This window comes from Myxine glutinosa, chromosome 10 (genome assembly GCF_964187855.1).
Source record: "Myxine glutinosa chromosome 10, kmMyxGlut1.1, whole genome shotgun sequence".
Lineage (NCBI taxonomy): Eukaryota > Metazoa > Chordata > Myxini > Myxiniformes > Myxinidae > Myxine > Myxine glutinosa.
In genome coordinates this window covers 4,966,968-4,993,317 of record NC_136270.1, presented here as the reverse complement: position 1 = coordinate 4,993,317, position 26,350 = coordinate 4,966,968, and the positions used below count along the sequence as shown (strand labels likewise).

The 26,350-nt window shown below is 50.1% G+C and overlaps 1 protein-coding gene across 7 annotated transcripts in view; it reads left to right on the top strand.

The window, feature by feature from the left end:
* Positions 1-26,350, top strand: part of IFT80 (intraflagellar transport 80) — a 102,886-nt gene that overhangs the window by 68,948 nt on the left and 7,588 nt on the right. The window lies entirely within an intron of this gene.

Here is a 26,350-nt window from a genome sequence, read left to right as displayed (position 1 = left end):
ACGTGCCGTCTCGTACCGGGGACAGCTGCTGCAGCGCCCCTCCTTGCCAAGCAACGGGGCAAAATCCAGCGCGGCTTCCAACGCGCGCGAGGCCCCAAAGTGCGACCCGTACGCGTCCTTGTAGACGGGGCAAAACCAAGCGCGGGTTGCAACGCGTGCGAGGCTCGACGTGCGACCCGTACGCGTCCTTGTAGACGGGGCAAACCAAGCGCGGTTTGCAACGCGTGCGAGGCTCAACGTGCGACCCGTACGCGTCCTTGTAGACAGGGCAAAACCAAGCGCGGTTTGCAACGCGCGCGTGGCCCAACGTGCGACCGCTTGGTTCCGTGCACGAACTCACGGGGACTTGACGTGTCAAAAGGTAGTTACGCGTCCAGGTAACTCCTCTCGCCAAACGGGTTTCGGAACGCCTCTGTTTTCCACGCAGCGCGAGGTCGATTCCCCCTTTTGTCGTCGCGGGGCGAGGAAGACGAAACCTCCTTCTTTTACCTCGTGTCTTTTTCTCCTCCCTTTTCGGTCACTTCCGTTTCCGGCCACTTCCGTTTCCGGCCACTCCCTCCGAATGGCTCCTGACCCTCCAACCACAACAACTTAATATACTCCACACGGATAAGCAAAGACCTGAATGGTAATTCCCATACATTCACATAAATATGTAACACTCCCCCCCTTCAAGAAAGAAAGTTTGAACCCAGCGAAAACTTTCTTCGCCGGCCAATTTGGAGAAACAAACCAGATAACTCAACCCCCCCCCCCCCACATTATCCGTTCCCCCCGGGCACAGTTATCACTTAAAAATAAAGCAACCAAAATTTCCCCACAACCCCTCCAGATTACTCCCTCTGGACTAAGTACCAACAACGACATTGACCCTGCCAAATCAAACTCCATCTCATGACCCTCTGACTTTGACCGTGAGTTTCTTGGGAATGAAGGTTAAGGGGTTGATCAAAGATCCAAAGTTAAGCAACTCGATAACACTTTTTCCGGGAGGCCAAGCCGAGTATTCACTACATGGATGCCTTTAGGAACGCGGAGTTCACGGTTAGTCCGTGCAGGAAAGTTCTCTACATGGGCGCCTTGAGGAACGTGGAGTTCACGGTTAGTCCGTGCATGAAAGTTCACTACATGGACGCCTTTAGGAACGGCGTTCACGGTTAATTCGTGTAGGAATCTTGGCTCGGCGGCTCCGCCGCCTTCAGTGCTTCAACTTCTCAGAACTTCCCTAATAATTAGGGTGGGACCACTGGTCCCTGTAGTCCCATGAATAGCGGTCTCCTTCTCGGCCCCTACTTTGCCAATCCTTCCTTCGGGAGCGGCCGTAACTCAGGGAGCCTCCATAATAATTTTGATTGCGGCCCCCACCAAAACTACCGCCCAGTTGTCCTCTCCTGTAGACCTCTCGACGCCTACGAAATGCCTTCCCTACTGTTATGGTCCGACCCTCCAAATCCTTGCCATTCCAATTCTTCTCTGCTTCTCTGGCGTCTTTTGTGCTGGCAAACGTGACAAAGCCGAACCCTCTTGACTGTTGCGTTTCCCAGTCTCTTACCACCCGCACTTCCACCAGCGGCCCATATCTGTTGAAGACAGAGGTCAGAACTTCTTCCTCTGTTTTGAAGTTCAGTCCCCCTACAAATAACTTGGCACTTTTGTCGCCATCCCGAGTTGGTGTGGTGTTATTTTCCCTGCTGGGCTCTTTACCAACCCTCTGGTTACCATAAACTTGACCCCCGGCCAAATCATTCCCGATCACCACAGATACACCCTCTACAGGAAGCGTGGCTTGTAAACCGACGGTGACCGGTCCTGACACCAAATCGGACTCCAACTGGATGACCTGAAGGGGAGCACTAACACCGCCCCCGATCCCCTGTAAACGCACACTATCCCCCGTTGCCGTCTCCTCGGACCATGGCAAAATGCCTTCAATCATTAAAGATTGATGGGCCCCTGTGTCCCTCAATATCCTAACCGGTCTCCGGTTAGTCGAGGCTCCATCCAGTGACACAAACCCCTCTGAAATAAATGGTTGGTAACCCTTTTGATGGCGATTTCTTACGCTAGCCATCGCATTCGGAGTTGTAATAGTCGGACTCCGCTCTGGGTTGTCCCTTTTCATGAGGTAACAACTGGACATCAAGTGTCCAGGTTTCTTGCAAAACGCGCAAGTAGGTCCGGAGGAAAAACTCGGGGTCTGCCTCGGGCCCCCCGAACTATAAGTTTGTCTTGGGCCCGCATCCCTCTGATTTCGAACCGGTGGGGTATCATAGTTGTCCCCATAGTCATCTCGAGGCCGCCGTCATGTATGGTCGTTCTCCGCACCTGCTGTTCCCCACCTCCCCTGCGGAGATCTAGGCGAGGAGTTAGGTTCGTGGACCCCTATTCGGTGGGTTAAGGCATAATCATCTGCCATGGTGGCGGCGTCCCACAACTTTGGTACCTTCTTTTCCTGCAGGTACACTTTGATGTCCTCGTGGACACACTGCTGGAATTCCTCCACCAGGATCAAGTCCCGCAATGTTTCGAAGTCTTTCCCGACTCCTTTTGACTCACACCACCGATCAAACATGTTTTCTTTCACTCTGGCAAACTCCACATGGGTCTCACTCTCCCTCTTCCTGGCATTCCTGAATTTTTGCCTGTAAGCTTCCGGAACCAACTCATAGGCCTTGAGGATGTGCTTCTTCAGTACCTCATAATCTGCACATTGGTCCATTGGTAGCGCCGAATAAATTTCCTGAGCTTTCCCCACCAGCACACTTTGCACGAGTATGGTCCAGGCCTCCTCCGGCCAGTTTAATTGTCGAGCCACTTTCTCAAAGTGTGGGAAAAATTTCGCGACTTCCTCTTCACTGAACGGTGGAACCAGCCTCACATGTCTGCCCACATCCCAGGTTTTCTGGTTAGGTGTCGACCCCGTCAGCAAGGGTGGTGCCTCTCCCCGTTCTCTCATTAACTCCAGCTCCTTGAATTTGATTTCTTGCTGAAGCTCCATGTCCCGTTCCTTTAATTCCCTTTCCGCTTTTCTCTCCTCTGCTTCGAGGTCCCTTGCAGCTCTCCTCTCCTCTGCTTTTCTCCCTTCTAACCTTTCCTGGAGTTCTCGTTCCACTCTCCTTTCCTCTGCTTCTGCTTTCCTTTCTTCTTCTTTTAACCTTTCCTGGAGTTCTCGTTCCACTCTCCTTTCCTCTGCTTGCTTCTCTTCCCTCCTCTCTTCTGCTTTCCTTTCTTCTTCTTTAATCCGTTCCTGGCTCCGTAATTGCAACTCCAGTTTCCGGAGCTCAACGTCTTCTGGTTCTTCGGGTAGCCACTCCCAGGCTAACTCGTCCCATGTTCCTAATCCCACCATAGATTGTATCACCGTGGCCTGCAACTCTGCCTTCCTCAAATTAGTTCGGACCTCCAAGTTAAAATGTTTGGCCAATTTCAAGAGGTCCGACTTTAGCAACGCTCGGAACTGTGCCTCACTCGGGGTTACCCCAAAGTTCTGTGCCACAAACGCCATGGTGCCTATCGTTAACACCTGTTAACCTTCACCCAAGACTTTACCCCAATTTCTCAAAAAAAATAATTTCCAATTAATAATTAATTAATAAATTTTAATTAATAAAAAAATATTATTATTTTATTATTTTATACAATTTTAAATCCCGGACGTAGACCCAATTGCGAAACCGCAAATCGTAATTTGGACGAGCCCCCAATTCTGTTACGTGGTCCCCTCGGTGACTACCTGGTCTCGGTGACCCCCGGACCGTGAGAGGACCTTCGCCAGCAAGTAGGATGATATATATGAGCTTTCGTAACGCAACCAATATGAATTCCGGTCAAGAAGAAACCCCACACCAAGGATCCGGAATAATCGATAATATATTCCCTGAGCAATCAACAACCATCAACAATGCACAATCAATATTACAAAGATGCAAACTCATCTACACTAACTCTAAGATGGCCATCTTATATATTCCTCACGTGAGCCCCACTCCTGACTCCCTCCGTGGTCAATGTCTCTCACAATGTCTCTCGTCTCCGCACACGGGCGGTTGAACGAACCCCGGGCGGACGTGCTCCAAACGTGCCGTCTCGTACCGGGGACAGCTGCTGCAGCGCCCCTCCTTGCCAAGCAACGGGGCAAAATCCAGCGCGGCTTCCAACGCGCGCGAGGCCCCAAAGTGCGACCCGTACGCGTCCTTGTAGACGGGGCAAAACCAAGCGCGGGTTGCAACGCGTGCGAGGCTCGACGTGCGACCCGTACGCGTCCTTGTAGACGGGGCAAACCAAGCGCGGTTTGCAACGCGTGCGAGGCTCAACGTGCGACCCGTACGCGTCCTTGTAGACGGGGCAAAACCAAGCGCGGTTTGCAACGCGCGCGTGGCCCAACGTGCGACCGCTTGGTTCCGTGCACGAACTCACGGGGACTTGACGTGTCAAAAGGTAGTTACGCGTCCAGGTAACTCCTCTCGCCAAACGGGTTTCGGAACGCCTCTGTTTTCCACGCAGCGCGAGGTCGATTCCCCCTTTTGTCGTCGCGGGGCGAGGAAGACGAAACCTCCTTCTTTTACCTCGTGTCTTTTTCTCCTCCCTTTTCGGTCACTTCCGTTTCCGGCCACTTCCGTTTCCGGCCACTCCCTCCGAAGGGCTCCTGACCCTCCAACCACAACAACTTAATATACTCCACACGGATAAGCAAAGACCTGAATGGTAATTCCCATACATTCACATAAATATGTAACAAAGGGAAGGATGAGGAGGATGAAAGGTTTGCTGGTGAAGGGATGCGGCACAGTGAGGGGTTGTTTGAGGGGGGGCAGAGGAAAGTAGAAGGTTTGGGGGGGTGGAGGTATGAGATAGAAGGGAGACGAAGTGGGGAGGAGGCAGCTTGGAGGAGGAGGGGGGAGGAGAGAGAATTGGAGAGGAATGGTATGGGGGGAGAATTGAATGGGAGGGATTGGGGGGGAGTTTTGAAGGGCAGGAGTGAGGGGGGAGTTTAGGAGGGGAGGGGCAAGGGGGGAGTTTTGGAGGGAAGGGGAAAGGGGGGAGATCAGGAGTGGAGGGGCAAGGGGGGGGATTAGGAGGGGAGGGGCAAAGGGGAAGTTTAGGAGGGGAAGGGCAAGGGGGGAGTTCAGGAGTGGAGGGGCAAGGGGGGAGTTTAAGAGTGGAGGGGCAAGGGGGAAGTTTCGGAGTGTAGGTGCAAGGGGGGGGATTTGGATGGGAGGGGCAAGAGGGGAGTTTAGAAAGTGGATGATTAATGAAAGACGAACATTGATAACAAATTGGGTTTGTTGTGATTTTCAAGTTAGCAATCCGGTTCAGGATGATGGAGGAGGGATGGAATGAATGTGAATTTAGACCATGTAGTGAGGGAGACGTATAAGATATTGAATTTCTTTTTTTTGAAGTGGAATGAGTTGGAGAGGAAATTGAGAAAAGCCTTTTAAATAGGAAGAAAAACAGCGTGTTGTAATATACCACTGAATAAAAAACAGAAGGGGAAAGGTTAAACATATTTAAAAATATTTAAACAGAACTATGAACAATCTTATATGCACAAAAATACCAACGGGGGGAGAGCCGAGAGGGACCACCACGAGTCACGTGAACAGGGCAAACGGTGGATGGCAAGGAGATAATGGGGGTGGGGCGAACAGCACACCTGGACAGAAAATACAGGATGAGACAACAGTACACGTGGAGTAACGGGGTTTATTATTATTTACACACATAAGCAAAAAGAGCAGTCACGATTATTTACAGGTGACATGAAAACGCAGGTGACACAGTGAAAATTACTAGCTTATACAGACTTAATTACTACCCAGGACAGCACGAACAAAACAAACTCACGTACGCAAATGGGGAACTTGCAGGCAGGATTGGCTGGAAAGGATGAGCAGATGGGATCACAGGGCACAGCGAGCAGGTCCACTCCGGGCGGGAAGCGGGGAGCCGGCAGCTCCTTGTAAGCCGCTTTACAGCGCACGCCGGCAGCTCCTGGTATTCGGCTTTACAGCGCACGCCGGCAGGGTCACTCGCTGCCCCGTCAGGGCTTCACGCGGCTGGTTGAAACGGGGCTGGACTCATCTGCCGTATCTCTTTGCAACTCGTTCGTAAAAGTTCCTCTGCTTTCTCTTGGACCCTTTCTTTGTCGTGTACCTCTCCACGCAGCTCAGCTCGTATTCCCTTCCTCTCACTTCTCTCCAGCGCGGGACTGACACGCCCTCTCCCCGTGCTCTGTTTCGTGACCTTGTATGGTAATCCCACGGGCTTGTCTCCTTATTTGGGCATCGCGCCGACGGCACGCCCCTCGTGGCGAGCCACGGGCTTGTTTCCTTATTTGGGCATGGGGCTGCACAGCCCCGCCCTTCGTGGCGCGCCCTGGGCTTGCCTCTCCCGGGCGACCCCGCCCCTCCTGTTCAAACAGAGCACGGAGCACATATTCACTATAGCAGCGAAATGAGAGGGCGTGCACCCCACGCTTGTGAACTGCTTTACCCGCAGATGGAGAGTTTGGCTGGGAAATGGAAGTATTGAAGGGGAGCTATTCTTAATTGATTCAGTGCAATGGAGTATTATTCTAATGGAAGACAAGGCCTTACTCTAAAACACATAATAAGATATAAGCTACTGAACAAGGGTTTTATCGGGTCCTGCAATGTGGTGTTTCATGGAATAACTACCGAGACGCCCTTTTTACCTTTACACAACTCTGGAGGCAGGAGGGGCCATATCCAACCAATGTTACACAACAATTTACCACCACAATACACACAATCAAAAAAATGCAATCCTCATATCCGCAACAATATATATATATATATATTGTTGCGGATATGGGACTTGGCCTCCATATCCGCTTGTAAATATTCCCCTATTTCCCCAATACTCCCCAACTATCCCCAATCCCCCATTCCCTAGTCCCATTGCCTGTAAATAACACTCTGTAGAACCGACCTTCCCCTTCTTCCCCCATTAAATGTCGTGCCCAGGTCCACCGCATCTCACGTAGACAACTTTCAGACCTCTTGCTAGTTATTCTTAGTCTATGTCAGCTAAGGACTCGTTTCCATTAATTCTGACTCTTCGTTGCACCAGAATGTGATTGTATGGCACCAGTAGTGAGTTTAGGACCTCCCCATACCTCCTCCCATCTTCCCCATGAAACAACAACTACAACAACGGCGTGTGGGGAGTGTGCGTCCTCACACCGGCTTGGTTAGCCGCCATTGACCATGCGCTCCGACGGGGTTACCACGAAGGGGCTCACTGTCAGCTCCTCGTCAAGGGCGGAGCCCGGTAACCCCCCCCGCACCCAATAAGAAGGGCGGAGCGATTCCATCTGGGGCGGAGCTAACTAGCCGAGGGCGTGTCACTCCCCGCCGGATATACGCAGCCTACCGGACGTGACGTCAGATGCGCCTCAGCCACAAAGGAGAACCAGACGCCACCTCCGAGCGCTGTGAGACCTCCCGCATCTCTGGACCGGACCGGGTCGATTCTGCCCTGAGCCAAGAGTGCACCTTGAGCCATCGACTACCTGTCCTTTCCTTGCCATCAATCCCCGTGTGAGTCAGTCTTGTCCCGTTATCTGTCGTCTGTCGGGGCTAAGATAAGACCGTGTTTAAGTGCCCACCTTTCTATGCTGTCTCTCTTGTCTTTGTAATCTAACCTTCCGCAATATTATAACCTCCTCCGGAGGTCTTGAGAACCGTACCCCTGGTGTCGTGTCATTTTAACCCAGCCGCTGTGTCCTTTCCTCAATTGATTTAGCGTAGCGCGACTCGGCCAAGGTTCGAGTATAATCGGGTAACTTGTGCGAACACGGCGGCCATTCCGCTCGGCCCAGCATAACATCTTAATAAGTCGTGTCCGTAACAATTGGTGTCGAGGAGTGGAATTCGGACCTGGGACTAAATTTGTTAGGCCCAAATTTTGGAACACCAATTGTACCATTAGGGTAACATTTTGGTGTCGGGAAGTGCAATTCGATCCGGAGCGCGTTTCCCGCGCTCGAAATTATAACGGCGAAATTTGATTTTGTTTTACGAAAATAAAAACCCGAATTTTGAAAGTCGCGCTATGGCAGACCAAGTCGGCTGGGTTCCGGTAGTAGGGAGTGAGGCAGGGTCGATCCAGGACCAAATTGAGGGACATGAGGAGAGCGAAGCAGCGAGGGTAGCAGACGCGCGAAATAGCGCCTCGCACATGGCCACGGCGCTGTTACGTGGTCCCCTCGGTGAATACCTGGTCTCAGTGACCCCCGGACCGTGAGAGGAACTTCGCCAGAAAGCTGTATTATATATGCGCTTTCGCCACGCAATCCATATGAATTTCACCCAAGAGACAACTGACGTTCAAGGATATATTTCAATGGTAAGGATACCATACAATTTCAATGACACAACCACGGAGATTTTCCCCGAGCAATCAACAATACACAACCATCAACAATATTTCAATGACACAACCACGGAGATTTTCCCCGAGCAATCAACAATACACAACCATCAACAATATTTCAATGACACAACCACGGAGATTTTCCCCGAGCAATCAACAATACACTACCATCAACAATTCCCCAGCCACAATCAATTCCCTATGAGTAAGATGGCCATCTTATATACGTGTGTCCCGGTGAGTACTCACGACACCCTTTTGGTCTCGGTCCCGCACAATGTCTCTGGGCCCCTCCTGACCAAGATGATAGTCGGCGTCGCCGCACTCGGGCGGTTGAACGAACCCCGGGTGGACGTGTTTCCACCGGGCAGGTATCGTACCCGGCACCCCGGCTACAGCCCCTCGCGGCCACGCGACGCGGGGACGGGAAAGCAAGCCAAAAGCCCCACGCCGCTTGCCAGGCGTGTTAGGCCCCAACGGGCGACCCGTACGTGTCTTTTTAGACGGTGTTGGGAACGGTGCCAGACGCGGGGTCGATGCACGGCCCCACGTCAACTTGACGTCTCCACCGGGCAGGTACACGTCCCGGCAATTCCTCTCGCCAGACAGGCTTCGGAACGCCGCTTTTCCACGCAGCTCAATCACTCCCACCTTTCGTCGGTGCGGGGCGAGGAAGAAGAATACTCGTCCTTTTTTCCTCGTGTCTTTTTCTCTTCCGTTTCCGGTCACTTCCGTTTCCGGCCACTTGTTCAGAAGGGCTCCTGACCCTCCAATCACAACAACCCTTAATATACTACACACGGATAATCAAAGACCTGAATGGTAATTCACATACATTCACATAAATATGTAACACTCCCCCCCTTCAAGAAAGAAAGTTTGAACCCAGCGAAAACTTTCTTTGCCGGCCAATTTGGAGAAACAAACCAGATAACTCAACCCCCCCCCCCCCCCCCCCAGATTAACTCAATCTGGACAAAGCGTCCGCCACGACATTGTCCCGGCCCCGTACATGTTCAATTTCCAAGTTGAACCCCTGCAAAGCCAAACTCCATCTCATCAACCTCTGATTTTTATTTTTCATTCTTTGAATGAAGGTTAAGGGGTTGTGATCCGTAAAGACCTTTATGGGAAAGGACGTGATTCTTAAATACACCTCATAATGTTGAAGCCCTAGCAGGAGAGCCAGGGTCTCTTTCTCCACGGTGGCATAATTTGCTTGATGTTTATTGAACTTTTTGGAGTAGTAGCACACGGGGTGGTCCACCCCATCCTCATCTTCCTGTAACAAGACCGCTCCAGCCCCCACATCACTTGCATCTACGGCCAACTTGAAAGGTGCATGAAAGTCCGGAGCGGTTAGGACCGGAGAGCTCATTAGTATCGCTTTGACATGGGCAAAGGCCGCCTGACATTTGCCATCCCAAACGAATGGGGTCTCCTTTCTCAACAAACTCGTTAAAGGGGCTACCACATCCGAAAAATTCTTACAGAACCGCCGGTACCACCCCGCCATACCTAAGAATCTCATCAGCTCTTTCTTCCCCTTTGGGACTTGGAAGCGATCGATAGCTTCTACCTTGGCGGTCACTGGTTGTACTTGACCCTGCCCTACTACATGGCCGAGGAACACTACCTGTGCTCTTACAAATTCACTCTTGGCTAAGTTGATGGTCAGACCTGCCTCGGACATCGTCTGAAAAAATGCATGGATTTGCTTAATGTGGTCTTCCATGGTCATGGTGTGGATGATTACATCATCCAGATATGCCTCCACCCCCTCCAGGTCTGCAATGAGCCTATTAATCAGTCGTTGAAATGTAGCCGGCCCGTTCTTCAACCCAAAAGGGAGGACCTTGTACTGATATAACCCATTCGGAGTGACCAAAGCTGAGATTTCTTTGGCTCTATCGGTAAGAGGGATCTGCCAATACCCTTTCAGCAAGTCAAATTTGGTAACAAATTTAGCTGGGCCTATTCGATCAATACAGTCGTCAATCCTCGGGAGCGGATAGGAGTCGGTCTTGGTCACTGCATTCACCCGTTTTAAATCTGTACAACACCGGAAGCTGCCATCGGGTTTCGGAACCAACACACATGGGGAGCTCCATTCACTGTTGCTTGGTTCGATGATGTCATTGTCCAACATATATTGCATCTCCTTCCGAAGGTACTCCATCTTCACCGGGTTCATCCGATAGGGGTGTTGTTTCACTGGAGTGGCCTCCCCCACCTCGATATCATGATATACTAAGTCCGTACGACCAGGTACATCTGTGAACAAATGTTTAAATTCGAACATTAGGCTGGACAGTTGTCCTTGCTGTTCCCTTGTTAAATGACCTAACTTCTCATCCAAATGATTCAACACTTCGGTGTTCGTCAATTTGGGGCAGGCCTGGTCATCCAAGTTATCAAACTTCACACCGGCGTTTCCGTCCATTGTCACCGGTACGACCGGTGAGACAGGAACTACGTCTTCCACCGGTTCCCTCTCATGATATTTCTTCAGTCGGTTGACATGACACAACTGTCGCTTTTTTCGTCGGTCGGGAGTGGTCACCACGTAGTCTGTCTCATTCACCCTCTCCTCCACTGCATAAGGACCGAAATATCTAGCCTGGAGGGGCTGACCTGGAACGGGCAGCAATACTAGCACCCGGTCCTGAGGACTGAAATTCCTTATCTGTGAGGTCTTGTCATGTCTCTCCTTCATTTTCCCCTGGGCCCTTCTCAAGTTCCGTCGTGCCACCTCACACGCCTTTGCCAATCGGTTTTTTACTGTGGACACATACTCCACCATCGGTGTCCGGGACTCCTGTAGTAACCACTGTTCTTTCACCAATTTCAACGGTCCCCGCACTGCGTGTCCAAACACCAGTTCAAACGGACTGAATCCCAAGGAATCCTGCACGGACTCCCTCGCCGCAAACAACAATAGGGGTATCCCTTCATCCCAATCCTTGGCACATTCAAAACAATACGTTCGGATCATATTCTTTAAAGTCTGGTGAAACCTTTCCAGGGCCCCTTGGCTCTCGGGATGGTAGGCGCTGGATCTTACTTGTTCCACCCCCAACAGGTGTACCACTTGCTGGAACAGGGTGGACATGAAATTGGACCCCTGATCCGATTGAATGATCTTAGGTGGACCAACCCAAGTGAAAAATTTAATCAAGGCCTTTGCAATAACTGCCGCCGTTATTTTCCTCAGAGGCACTGCCTCGGGGAACCTGGTGGACGCGCACATGATGGTCAGTAAGTATAGATGTCCGGCTTTGGTTTTGGGTAAAGGGCCCACACAGTCCACAATGACTCGGCTGAATGGCTCTTCAAAAGCTGGAATTGGCTTTAACGGGGCGGGTGGGATTTTTTGATTCGGCTTTCCCACCAGCTGACAAGAATGGCAGGACTTGCAGAACTCCGCCACATCCCGTCGCAGTCCCGGCCAGAAAAAATGTACCAATATCCTGTCACAGGTCTTGTTCACTCCCAGGTGCCCGGCCCAAGGGGTCTCATGTGCCAAACTCAAGATCTCCTTCCGGTACAGCGGTGGCACCACAATCTGACAGTGAACTTTCCACTCATCGTCTGCGGGCACCTCCGGGGGCCTCCATTTCCTCATTAGGGTTTCCCCCTTCATGAAATACCCCACAGGTATCTTCGTAGCCTCTTCTTCCGTAACGGCTTTCTCAATTAACCTCTGGATCTCCGAGTCTTCGTGTTGTTCTTCCACTAGTCTCCTTCGGACCAGCGCGGTTTGCTCCACTTCGTTCTCCGCGGTCTCCGACGGACACTCCACGTCCCCTTGCGTTCCAGACGCTACCATTTCTCGAAATTCCTGGGAATCCCTCCCCTGGTTATTTCCCTTTTCCGAGTTGTCTTCCCGTACCTCTAAGGGTTCCAACTCCCCCTCTCTTTCTTCCTCCTTCTCTTCCGCGTGCTTTCTACCCATAGCCCGAGTCACTGCACAGGATGGAAAGATACCCGGAATCTCCATCTCTAACCGAGTGGTGTTATTTTCCTTACTGGGCTTGTCCACCATTATTGGATTACCCGAAACTCGCCCCCCGGCCAAATCATTCCTGATAATAAAAGAGATTCCCTCCACAGGAAGGGTGGCTTGTAAGCCTACGGTGACCGGCCCGGATACCAACTCAGAACTCAACTGGATGACATGAAGCGGAGCTTTAACATAGCCCCCGACCCCCTGTAAAAGCACACTAACCCCAGTTGCCGTCTTCTCCGACAATGGCAAAATGCCCTCCAGCATCAACGATTGGTGGGCTCCTGTGTCCCTCAATACCCTAACTGGCTTCTGGTTACTCGGGTCGCCATCCAGCGACACGAACCCCTCTGAAATGAAATGTTTGTAGCCCTCCTGAACAAGGTTCTCCCGGGTCGCCGTACCTTTGACAGGGGAATCTTCCCCCAGCTCTGCTCTCCAAGAATGATTTCTCACACTTGCCAGTGCATTCGGAGTCGCACTAGACTGATTCCGTTCCGGGTTCTCCCTTTTTCGGAGGTAACATTGGGACATCAAGTGTCCAGTTTTATGGCAAAAAGCACAAGTAGGCCCGGGGGAGAACCTCGGGGTCGGCCTTGAGCCCCCCGAAAAATAAGTTTGTCTTGGGCCCGTAGCCCTCGGATTTCTAACCGTTGGGGTATCATAGTTGTCCCCATAATCATCTCGAGGCCGCCGCCATGTAAGGTCGTTCTCCGCACCGGGTGTTCCATAACTCCCCTGCTGAAGTCTAGGCGAGGAGTTAGGTTTGTGGACCCCTATTCGGTGGGTTAAGGCATAATCATCTGCCATGGTGGCTGCGTCCCACAACTTTGGTACTTTCTTTTCCTGCAGGTACACTTTGATGTCCTCGTGGACACACTGCTGGAATTCCTCCACCAGGATCAAGTCCCGCAATGTTTCGAAGTCTTTCCCGACTCCTTTTGACTCACACCACCGATCAAACATGTTTTCTTTCACTCTGGCAAACTCCACATGGGTCTCACTCTCCCTCTTCCTGGCATTCCTGAATTTTTGCCTGTAAGCTTCTGGAACCAACTCATAGGCCTTGAGGATGTGCTTCTTCAGTACCTCATAATCTGCACATTGGTCCATTGGTAGCGCCGAATAAATTTCCTGAGCTTTCCCCACCAGCACACTTTGCACGAGTATGGTCCAGGCCTCCTCCGGCCAGTTTAATTGTCGAGCCACTTTCTCAAAGTGTGGGAAAAATTTCGCGACTTCCTTTTCACTGAACGGTGGAACCAGCCTCACATGTCTGCCCACATCCCAGGTTTTCTGGTTAGGTGTCGACCCCGTCAGCAAGGGTGGTGCCTCTCCCCGTTCTCTCATTAACTCCAGCTCCTTCAATTTGATTTCTTGCTGAAGCTCCATGTCACGTTCCTTTAATTCCCTTTCCGCTTTTCTCTCCTCTGCTTCGAGGTCCCTTGCAGCTCTCCTCTCCTCTGCTTTTCTCCCTTCTAACCTTTCCTGGAGTTCTCGTTCCACTCTCCTTTCCTCTGCTTCTGCTTTCCTTTCTTCTTCTTTTAACCTTTCCTGGAGTTCTCGTTCCACTCTCCTTTCCTCTGCTTGCTTCTCTTCTCTCCTCGCTTCTGCTTTCCTTTCTTCTTCTTTTAACCTTTCCTGGAGTTCTCGTTCCACTCTCCTTTCCTCCGCTTGTTTCTCTTCCCTCCTCTCTTCTGCTTTCCTTTCTTCTTCTGCTCTTTCCTTTTCTGCTTTCCTTTCTTCTTCTGCTCTTTCCTTTTCTGCTTTCCTTTCTTCTTCTGCTCTTTCCTTTTCTGCTTTCCTTTCTTCTTCTGCTAACCTTTCCTGGAGTTCTCGTTCCACTCTCCTTTCCTCTGCTTGTTTCTCTTCTCTCCTCGCTTCTGCTTTCCTTTCTTCTTCTGCTCTTTCCTTTTCTGCTTTCCTTTCTTCTTCTTTTAACCTTTCCTGGAGTTCTCGTTCCACTCTCCTTTCCTCTGCTTGCTTCTCTTCTCTCCTCTCTTCTGCTTTCCTTTCTTCTTCTGCTCTTTCCTTTTCTGCTTTCCTTTCTTCTTCTTTAATCCGTTCCTGGCTCCGTAATTGCAACTCCAGTTTCCGGAGCTCAACGTCTTCTGGTTCTTCGGGTAGCCACTCCCAGGCTAACTCGTCCCATGTTCCTAATCCCACCATAGATTGTATCACCGTGGCCTGCAACTCTGCCTTCCTCAAATTAGTTCGGACCTCCAAGTTAAAATGTTTGGCCAATTTCAAGAGGTCCGACTTTAGCAACGCTCGGAACTGTGCCTCACTCGGGGTTACCCCAAAGTTCTGTGCCACAAACGCCATGGTGCCTATCGTTAACACCTGTTAACCTTCACCCAAGACTTTACCCCAATTTCTCAAATTTTTTTTTACCAATTAATAATTAATTAATAAAATTTAATTAATAAAAAAATTATTATTTTATTATTTTATACAATTTTAAATCCCGGACGTAGACCCAATTGCGAAACCGCAAATCGTAATTTGGACGAGCCCCCAATTCTGTTACGTGGTCCCCTCGGTGAATACCTGGTCTCAGTGACCCCCGGACCGTGAGAGGAACTTCGCCAGAAAGCTGTATTATATATGCGCTTTCGCCACGCAATCCATATGAATTTCACCCAAGAGACAACTGACGTTCAAGGATATATTTCAATGGTAAGGATACCATACAATTTCAATGACACAACCACGGAGATTTTCCCCGAGCAATCAACAATACACAACCATCAACAATATTTCAATGACACAACCACGGAGATTTTCCCCGAGCAATCAACAATACACAACCATCAACAATATTTCAATGACACAACCACGGAGATTTTCCCCGAGCAATCAACAATACACTACCATCAACAATTCCCCAGCCACAATCAATTCCCTATGAGTAAGATGGCCATCTTATATACGTGTGTCCCGGTGAGTACTCACGACACCCTTTTGGTCTCGGTCCCGCACAATGTCTCTGGGCCCCTCCTGACCAAGATGATAGTCGGCGTCGCCGCACTCGGGCGGTTGAACGAACCCCGGGTGGACGTGTTTCCACCGGGCAGGTATCGTACCCGGCACCCTGGCTACAGCCCCTCGCGGCCACGCGACGCGGGGACGGGAAAGCAAGCCAAAAGCCCCACGCCGCTTGCCAGGCGTGTTAGGCCCCAACGGGCGACCCGTACGCGTCTTTTTAGACGGTGTTGGGAACGGTGCCAGACGCGGGGTCGATGCACGGCCCCACGTCAACTTGACGTCTCCACCGGGCAGGTACACGTCCCGGCAATTCCTCTCGCCAGACAGGCTTCGGAACGCCGCTTTTCCACGCAGCTCAATCACTCCCACCTTTCGTCGGTGCGGGGCGAGGAAGAAGAATACTCGTCCTTTTTTCCTCGTGTCTTTTTCTCTTCCGTTTCCGGTCACTTCCGTTTCCGGCCACTTGTTCAGAAGGGCTCCTGACCCTCCAATCACAACAACCCTTAATATACTACACACGGATAATCAAAGACCTGAATGGTAATTCACATACATTCACATAAATATGTAACAGCGCCCACGCCCGCGACCGTAGTAGCGCCGCTGGTAAATTTGGACCTTTTTTTCATACAAATGAAGGCCCTTATGGCCCAGAATAGCGAGCAAATGAGGGAGGAAATGAGGGCTCAGAGTGAGCGATTGGAGGGCCAAATGGGGGTAATGGGAAACCAAATGGGGGTAATGGGAAACCAAATGGGGGTAATGAGGGACGAAGCGAGGGGTACCGGTGAGGGGTTAGACAATAATTTTAAGGGATTAGACAAGAAATTTGGGAAGTTAGACAATAATTTTGAGGAGTTAGACAAGAAATTTGGGAAGTTAGACAATAATTTTGAGGAGTTAGACAAGAAATTTGGGAAGTTAGACAATAATTTTGAGGGGTTAGACAACGGGATAAAAGAGGTGAGAAATGGGTTAATGGGGGTAGAAAACAGAATGGCCGCTCAAGAGAATCAAATGGAAGGGATGCAAAAGGGGTTAGAGGGGTTAGAAAACAGGATGGAAGGCAAATTGAGGGACATGAGGGACCAAGCGGAAAGGGAAGTTAACCAAATGGGGCAGCAGATAGAGGGGGTCAGAATGGGGGTAGAAACCAAACTGGATGCTCACAGGGAGGAAATGGAGCAGATGAGGGTGGCATCTGGGCAGGAGATGCAAGTGATGGGAGAGGAGATCAGAAGAGGTGTGAGTGAGGAGGTCGGAGGAGTGCGCGAGGAGGTGAGGCACTGTAAGGAGCGCATGGAGAAGGAGGTGAGAAAGGGGACTGTAAAATTGCAAGGGGGTATAGAGGAATTGACGCTGGGAGTAGAACAACTGACAGTGGGACAAAAGGAGTTGGGGGACCAGGTAAAGAAGAACACGGCGGTAATAGAGGGTTTAAAATCGACACAGAAGGAGATGAAAAAGGACGTAGGGGTAATTAAAAAAGAGTGTCAGACGGTACATGAGGACTTGACGAGAAAAATGAACAAGGTGGTAGAGGTGATGGAGGTTAAAGAGCGGGAGGTGCGGGAGCACATAGAAAAAAATAAAGTGGAGTTAGAGGAAGAACTTAAAGGGGCGCACGAGGAGATGAAGGAGGTGAAGCAGAAATTAGAAGAAGTGGAAGAAGGGGTGAGCGAAATTAAGAAGCGACGGAGAGAGGATAAGAAAGAGATAAAGGAGGAGGTAAAAGAATTGGTCCGAAGTCTGTGTTCGGATCGTGATGATGTGCTCATTAACCGGATGAGGGATTCGCAGGTGATGGAGGAGAAGCGAAGAGAAAGAGGACCCGGTGTAAGTGGTGACCAATATGGTCGTGCGTATGATGCGCCAGGTGATTTGATAAGCTTGGGGGTCGAGATAGACCCGGATGTTCGTGAGAGGCCAAGAGTGAGGTGTATGGCTGGTCCGGAGGGTATGGAACGAGAGGTGCGAGGTGTGGGTGAGCAAGGTTGTGGTGGTATGGAATGGGTAGCGGGTTGCGGAGGTGTGACCCATGCATCGACACCAACAGGGGTAGTTGTTGGAGGGACCGGGGAGGCACGAGAGCCCCTTGGGGGTAATGTACTGTGGGGGCCCGGCCGGTTCGGCCCCGCGCTGACCCCGCAAGGGGCGACGCACGGGGTCCGGCAGGCGGGCAACGACTCGCATACGAGGTGGTCCCACAAGGTCCCACTCGCGCCGTATGACGGTGGGTAAGGGTGGCATCCCTGCCACCCTTCCCATATGTGGGGCAAAGGAGCTATAGCTTATGGGGTGTATGGCAGTGAAAACTAGCCCGGGTGGGTTAGGTTATATTGTGTGTAGGGATCTAGCGAAGATGACATTAGGTGACGTTAAGTTTAGTTAGTGACTGATACCTGTAGTGGGGACGCAGGTAGATTAGTATGGATGATAATGACGTGGGAGCGCAATAGTTTAAAGGGACGACTGGGAAGCGCAAGTTTCAGAGGGGAGTAGTTAGATGAGATGATGCCGTGTGTGTGAGAATTGAACAGGTGTGATTGCACAGGTGTGCAACTGGACAGGTGTGTGGAGCAGTGTGTGAGTAATGAGTGTTGTGGATCAGCGCGAATGCGCTTGGGGAGAGAAGGGTGCAGGTGGCACCAGGTGTGAGAGCACAGGTGTGCAAGTACAGGTGTGTGGAGAGAGTTGGAGTAAGTGGTACGGAGTGGTGTGCATGGTGCGAAGGTGTGGATGGGGGAAGAGTGGACCCCTTTCACGAGTACCCGGGGCGGGTAGTGTAAGTGTTTGGTAGAGGGTATAGGTAAATTGTGGTTGGATATTGGCATTTGTGGTGCGGTTGCAGAATGGTATTGTGGATGGGTGCATTAGTGTTGTGGAAATGGCTGGGCGTGTAGCCTGTTAGTGTGTGTAGTTGGTTGGGCACTCCACCACTGTGAGGATGTCGGCCAGGTGAGGCCGCAGGTGGGCTCTGGGAGCCGGTAGAGTTGTGGATGGGGCCCGAGGATCCGGAGGACGGACCCGGGTAGCCCAGTGCCAGAGAGGGCACCGAGTGGGGAGAGCGCCAGAGGGCCTTCCCCAGGTAGTTAGGTTAGGGTAAGGAGCAGGTAAGCTCGGAGGCAACTGCAGTGGTGGAGGTGTGCAGGTGGGTAGACCCACTGGGAGAGGTACACGCCACAGCCCAGAAATTGTGCGAGGGCACCGGGAGATGAATCGGGGGAGTGAGACCCCAAATTGAAAAGCACCACAGTTGGTCAATGGGAATTGGTTTTTAGAACCCATAGTGTAAGAGGGCCAATGGTTTGGCAGGAGAAAGACCCCAGGTAATGTAAAGTTGTTAAAGTCATTTAGGAAATAGTTAGGATTGATGAACCTGTCGCACCATACGCAGCCACTTACCTGTGGTGATGATGATGACTCCACACCTGTGTTTTCTTTGTTTTGTGTTGCAGGAAGTAAGGATTGCTGTGGATTGGTGAGACGCATCACGACATGGATGAGACATTGGGGTGATTCCATCTCTCCCTCCTTAGGAGGGACTGATGATGAATTGGTAATGGCAAATTTTGATGAGAGTTGAAAATGGCAAATTTGATTGGTTAGGAGGGAGAGAAGACGAATTTGGTTTATGGGAGGAACGGGGAAGACAGTAGGGACGTTTGTTGATTTGTAAAGTAGATGTTTATGGGTAGTGTTGTGTTTTGTGGATACAGTAAGGGGTAAGGGAGGGGCCATGTAGGTTACCTGGTGGGGGGGGGGGGGGGGGGGCGTACGGTAGGAACGTACCTGTCTCACCTGGTTCCCATGTGCCCCTAGTGTGCATTACCTAATGTTGCGTGCACTTTTGCGCCCTTACCACCTTACTCACTTGTCTGCTTCTTTTGTCTCCCACCTCCGAGGATCTGGCTTTGGGGCAGAGAGAGAGGAGAGAGAGGTGCTGGCTCCGCAGTTGTGGGCCTGCACTTTCGCTGCTTGCTGCCTGGATCGATACACCATATGGACCGCAATTTTGGTGGCCACCCACAATGGACCGCAGTTCTTTTGCGGCCAAGCACCACCCGTGGATGGACCTCTGGGTCAACGTGGCACCTATGCCATACAGGTGAACCACTTTTAGTTGGCCCCCTGACGGCCACAATAAAGAAATGGACGCGGTTGGCGCCTTTCTTTATTTTTGAAAGAAGCAAGAAGGCTAAGTGCACCACACGAAGAGCAAGAGACACCTGCAGGGTTAGGGGTTGTTGTTTTTATTTTAATGAACAATGGTGACTGCACCGATTGGGGCTTGGGGTGGTGCTTTTGGTGCTTGGAAGGGGTGCTCTGCACATTATTAAAGGCCGTAAGGCCACAGAGCACTCGTGGGTTGGTGTATCGATGCTGGCATGCGTGCTCTCTCTATGCATAACATCTGCATGTGTTCCTCCAAAAACAGGTCCTGGATCGTCGTGTAAATATCAGCGTAGTCTTGTAAATAATGCTCCCTACCGGCTGTATGTTTAGTTTGCGAATTCTTTCCGCGATTCGGTTATCCTGTGGGCGTGTTTCTGTGAGGAGAAGGGTGCAACGTCGCAGGGGGACATATTTACTCATTTGTGAATATCTGTAAAACTGTCGCACTCAGGGTAGAGTTAATAGTAGAGGGAACTACATCTGAGTGCCACACTAAAATAGGTAAAAATTTATCGGGTCGGGACGCCCCGAGGGTAGAGAAGGGTGCAATGTTGCGGATATGGGACTTGGCCTCCATATCCGCTTGTAAATATTCCCCTATTTCCCCAATACTCCCCAACTATCCCCAATCCCCCATTCCCTAGTCCCATTGCCTGTAAATAACACTCTGTAGAACCGACCTTCCCCTTCTTCCCCCATTAAATGTCGTGCCCAGGTCCACCGCATCTCACGTAGACAACTTTCGGACCTCTTGCTAGTTATTCTTAGTCTATGTCAGTTAAGGACTAGTTTCCATTAATTCTGACTCTTCGTTGCACCAGAATGTGATTGTATGGCACCAGTAGTGAGTTTAGGACCTCCCCATACCTCCTCCCATCTTCCCCATGAAACAACAACTACAACAACGGCGTGCGGGGAGTGTGCGTCCTCATACCGGCTTGGTTAGCCGCCATTGACCATGCGCTCCGACGGGGTTACCACGAAGGGGCTCACTGTCAGCTCCTCATCAAGGGCGGAGCCCGGTAACCCCCCCGCACCCAATAAGAAGGGCGGACCGATTCCATCTGGGGCGGAGCTAACTAGCCGAGGGCGTGTCACTCCCCGCCGGATATACGCAGCCTACCGGACGTGACGTCAGATGCGCCTCAGCCACAAAGGAGAACCAGACGCCACCTCCGAGCGCTGTGAGTCCTCCCGCATCTCTGGACCGGACCGGGTCGATTCTGCCCTGAGCCAAGAGTGCACCTTGAGCCATCGACTACCTGTCCTTTCCTTGCCATCAATCCCCGTGTGAGTCAGTCTTGTCCCGTTATCTGTCGTCTGTCGGGGCTAAGATAAGACCGTGTTTAAGTGCCCACCTTTCTATGCTGTCTCTCTTGTCTTTGTAATCTAACCTTCCGCAATATTATAACCTCCTCCGGAGGTCTTGAGAACCGTACCCCTGGTGTCGTGTCATTTTAACCCAGCCGCTGTGTCCTTTCCTCAATTGATTTAGCGTAGCGCGACTCGGCCAAGGTTCGAGTATAATCGGGTAACTTGTGCGAACACGGCGGCCATTCCGCTCGGCCCAGCATAACATCTTAATAAGTCGTGTCCGTAACAATATATATATATATATATATATATATATATATATATATATATATATATATATATATATATCTAAGATTTATATATATATATATATTTATCTAAGATTTGCGGTTGGGAGTAAATCCAAATGACTCCATGATAAGATCTCCAACCTTTAATTGAACAAACAATGACTCAACGTTTCGATTAACAACATGTGAAGCCACACGCCTCCGTTAATCTTCCTCAAGAGTGATAAAATCATCTCAACATCCCCTTATATGCAAAGTGGGCGGGGTATATGCAAAGTAGGGTGGGCAAAGCTGGACAGCCAATGAAACCGTATCACACCGCTCTCGTGAACGCAGACGTTATTGACCAAATTCAAAAATCAACCGCATATTAACGGCTTAAAATAATCCTGTAAGCAATGCTGGATTATAACTCAAGTGTTTAGAAAATCAGGAACAATAATTACATTTAATTAAAAGTTAAACTTGTAAACAATTAAATTGTAAATATATCTATAATTCCAGTAATCTCTGTGTGTATGTTTGTATGTTTGTATGTTTGTATGTTTGTATGTATGTATGTATGTATGTATGTATGTTTGTCTGTGACCGCTGTTTCTCGACAACCACGGGTCCGATATACTTGAAACTTGCCAGGTATATTGCTGGGGACCCGAGGATGTGCCTTTTCAAGGTTTCATATTAATCGGAGAAGTAGTTACCGAGCTATGTCCAAAAAACGATTCAACCAATCAGAGAGCAGCGAGCTATCACGTGTGCCGAACGTGGCGAACAGACTCTGCCTCGGACGGCACATTTGAGAGCGTATTCATTTATTTCACGTTGGAAAACTATGTTGCCGTTAAACTATGTTTTAAAACTAATTAAAACTAATTTGCGATTCATCGTAACTGCGATTTGCGACCTTCCGGACAGTGAAGACTGCACTTCCGGCAGCCAATCACAGAACGCGTTATTGCGTAGGCGTGGCCGATGTGAGAGCGAGCCGAGCCGACCGCGTGCGCCATTACGGTAGTAATTCGATTTCTTCCGGAGAAAATAATAATTTCTAGATTTCTTATGCGCATTATTTCTCCCAATTCAGTCAGAGCGAAGGGCGGAAGCGAAGAGCGTTGTTTTTTTTGTTTACGGGCGTACGGGCGGGGTAGAGCGTACGGGTTGCGTTATTTATTTTTTTTGGCAAGGAACGGGCACCCACGTACGGGCATGCCCTAGTATATATAACTGTAAGAAATAGTAGAAACTCCAAAGTACGAGCAGGGCGTCTCATTTGTATTGAATAAATAATCATTAGATTAAATAAGACGCGGACGTAGCTTCAGGACGTCGATCTTTAATTGTCGACAAGCTTTCGACCAACAAAGGTCTTCTTCTGAGTCAGCCCCAAGTTCAATGGAAGTTGTTACATATATCTATTGTTAAATGTAAACTATCACAAGTTAAATGTGACTTCCTGTCCAGACAGACCCAAGAAAACACCATTGATATTGTTACGGATTCGGGGGTCGGCTCTCCCCTTATCAAGGGGGGGTTAATCCCCTTGTCCTTTTAAGCTGGCCGTCCCGAGTCCTGGAAGCTACAATGCTCCTCCCGGTCGGTCTTGGGTAGGGTGATTGGTCAATTTGCGTCCCAAATACCTAATTACCAACACCGACCGCGAGCAGGGAAATAACTCCCGTTCGAACCACGGACGTGATGGTAAATGCCGAGCGGTTAGCAGTCCGTGCAAAAAGGATCTGAATCTGAAAGATCTGATCTGATCTGAAAAGATCTGAAAGCAAAAAGGAAAAAAAAAAAGAACTGAATAAGTTGGCTCCTCTGGCAAAAGAAGGGGGGCTTGCTTTGGATGGCCAATTGGATGGATATGTAGTTTCCTCAAGAACCATCCAGCACCATCCAGTTTTAGCCATTTGTATTGAAGGAGTGTATCGTGTGGATTTTTCCAAAGCCTCCGCAGTTAGACCACCCTCTCGGCTCTTGATGTTCTGCGCCTCCAGAATCAATCGGTGTGGTAGACAAACACAGCTGATTGCTGTGTTTGTCCCCCAGCACAGTCCGTAAAAGGAGTTCATTCTTATGAGCGCCGCTGGATAAGTCCTGTGAAAGGGCTTTGCGCTCGTGCTTATATAACGCGCTTTCAGATCAATCCGCGCGTTTGGAAACCACGCCTGCCAGCGAGCTCACCTTAGCCCTGGTTGGCTGGTAAGGGCTTACCGGCTCCGCCTTTGATGGCTGGTTGACAGGGCCACGCCTTGTCCTTGGCGCTCCGCCCCCTTCTTCCTCGAGCTTGACCGCGTGGTTAATGGCGGCGCCTGTGCGCACGCTAACCAAGGTGCGTAACAGAATTGGGAGAGAGAGGTTGGCAAAATGGCTGGAATGGATTGGGACCTATCTTATTTAATTGATGCAACGCAGATTCAACTATTGGGAACACGGCCTTATCTGAAACACATAATAATGAAATAACTGGGATTTCTAAGGTGACCTACGTGTTGCTGTGGCCTAACTATGGGTGCTACCTTTGACCTTTTAACGATGAGAATTATTTACAAGTATTTACACAAGTGAGGGTTCTAAAACCGCAACAATATTATTGCACTTCAAGAAACACATTGATAACCCATATCCTCCTTCCATTCTTGTATACAAGATTAAGACTCGTAGAAGAGCGAGAACACTGAACACATTGGGACGCAACAAAACAAAAGGAACAGTAGAGAGAGGGAGTGGGGGAAAACACCAACAGCAGAGTTGAAAGGCAAAATAGAGGGAGACTTAGACAAATAATGGGTGTGGATAGGATTGAGGGGCAGGGGAGGACCTGTGGGGTGGACAAGATGGATACAGAAACAAACTCTCAGGAAGGAAAAACTGTAAATTTGGAAGGAGGTGAGCTTAGGGGTGGGGGTGGTCAACAACGGGGGTAGAAAATATCATGGTTTTGGATGGCGGATGATCTGAGACAGTAGTGAACAGCTATGTTGAAGAATTGGATGGAAGAATGAGGTTGAAGAGAATGTGGAAGCTGGCTCCTTAGGTGGGGAAAAAGAGGATTGAATGAGTGGAGGTGAGCAGTGGTTCTGAATTTTGCAAGTTTCACTGGTGGACCACGTGCACCAGAGGGTGCAAGACCAGAAAGGAGGCAATAGAAGACAGAGGGACCACCGATCTGTCTGCGTTGGGGAAGTGATAGGCCCCTAGAGTGAGCTTCATCGCGGAGAGATTCCAATGGTCTTTAAGGCCTTGGTTTCTATGGTATCAAGCTGAGCAAGATGTGAAGCATGGGCGCCAGCCAAGAGGGAAAAGAGATACTCCATCAAGCTGCAGATGAAGGCCTTATAGGTGGATAGGAGTTCAAATGTACTAAGGAAGGATTTTGCATGACACAGGATGCCCAGTCTGCGACTGGCTTTGGAGGCCAACTTTGAAATGAGGTTTGCCCAAGAAAGATCATGGCTGATAGAGACCCAGGAGTTTGAGTGACTGCACTTCCTCAAGAGGATTGTTACGAACGTAGATTATAGGGTTTGACAGATGGTCTGTTTGGAGAGATTGAGAGTGTAAGAGTTGTCTGGATTGAAAGACATATTCCAAGTTTTTGACCACCTTGTGATTTTGTCAAGGTCTGAAGAAAGGGACGAGGTTGCTGTCTGCCTAGCTGAAGGATGTGGGATGTCACGACAAAGGGTGGAGTCATCAGCAAGTGGATAAAGGGGATTTTCCAGACAGTGAGAGAGATCATTGATGAAGATTAAGTATAGGACTGGGCCTAGAACACTGCCTTGGGACACTCCAGCCTTGATGGGGAGAGGAGATGAAAGGATTCCAATGAGAGCCTCATGCTGGTTACGAAAGTAGAGGAAGTTTTCCTTGGATACCATAAGCAGAGAGTTTGGAGAGTAAAGATGCGATGCCAGACTGTATCGAAAGGCCAAGATATGTCGAGAGAGACAGCCCTGATCTCATGTTTGACATTGAGAGCCTCCATCCATTGCTGGGAGAATAGGAGCAGCATGTCCAAGGTAGAGTGACGTGGTCCGAATGCGAATTGGTGATTGGAGATGAGGCCATTCGAGAGAAGGAAGGATTTCATATCAACTGTGATGATGGGTTCCATTGAAGGAGATGGGCCTTGATCCCTTCACAAAATCTATGGTTTTAAACTTGTTGCTGAAGTGTATCATGACAAATATGGCTTTGCTCCCGATATTAGTCATACACTTTTCAAATGGACCATGATATCGGAGTCCGACAACTCTGATATCTTTGTAACAAGCGGGAATATCAGTGACTTGATGATAAATAACAGGTACCTGCTAGTGTCTGGCCACAGCCTGCCCTCCTAGTATCATAGCATCCTGAAATTCACCTCGGAGGCTTCACCAGCCAAGGGATATAGTGACAACAACACCATTGGCGAACAGTTGTCTGGCTTGGTTTAGGCTGACGACCATTTCCTCCTGTATGATGCCAAACGACCGGGCTCCTTACACTCATGCAGATAGAAGAAGGATTATAATCCTGATCTCTGCATTGTATCTTTTGACGAGTCAGTGCAGCCCCTAATGGCGTCAGGTAAGACACCCACCGATGAGGCAATGCAGCCCCTAATGGCGTCAGGTAAGACACCCACCGATGAGGCAATGCAGCCCCTAATGGCGTCAGGTAAGACACCCACCGATGAAGCAATGCAGCCCCTAATGGTGTCAGGTAAGACACCCACCGATGAGGCAATGCAGCCCCTAATGGCGTCAGGTAAGACACCCACCGATGAGGCAATGCAGCCCCTAATGGCGTCAGGTAAGACACCCACCGATGAGGCAATGCAGCCCATAATGGCGTCAGGTAAGACACCCACCGATGAGGCAATGCAGCCCCTAATGGCGTCAGGTAAGACACCCACCGATGAGGCAATGCAGCCCCTAATGGCATCAGGTAAGACACCCACCGATGAGGCAATGCAGCCCCTAATGGCGTCAAGTAAGACACCCACCGATGAGGCAATGCAGCCCATAATGGCGTCAGGTAAGACACCCACCGATGAGGCCCCCACTTTCCTCACAGCCAACATCCTTGTGCCATCAGCCATGTCAGAATTGAAGTGCCATTAATCTACCTCATCGAAGCTTGTACCACGATGGAATTTCCATAAAGCTAATTGGCCAAGTTTTGCCAT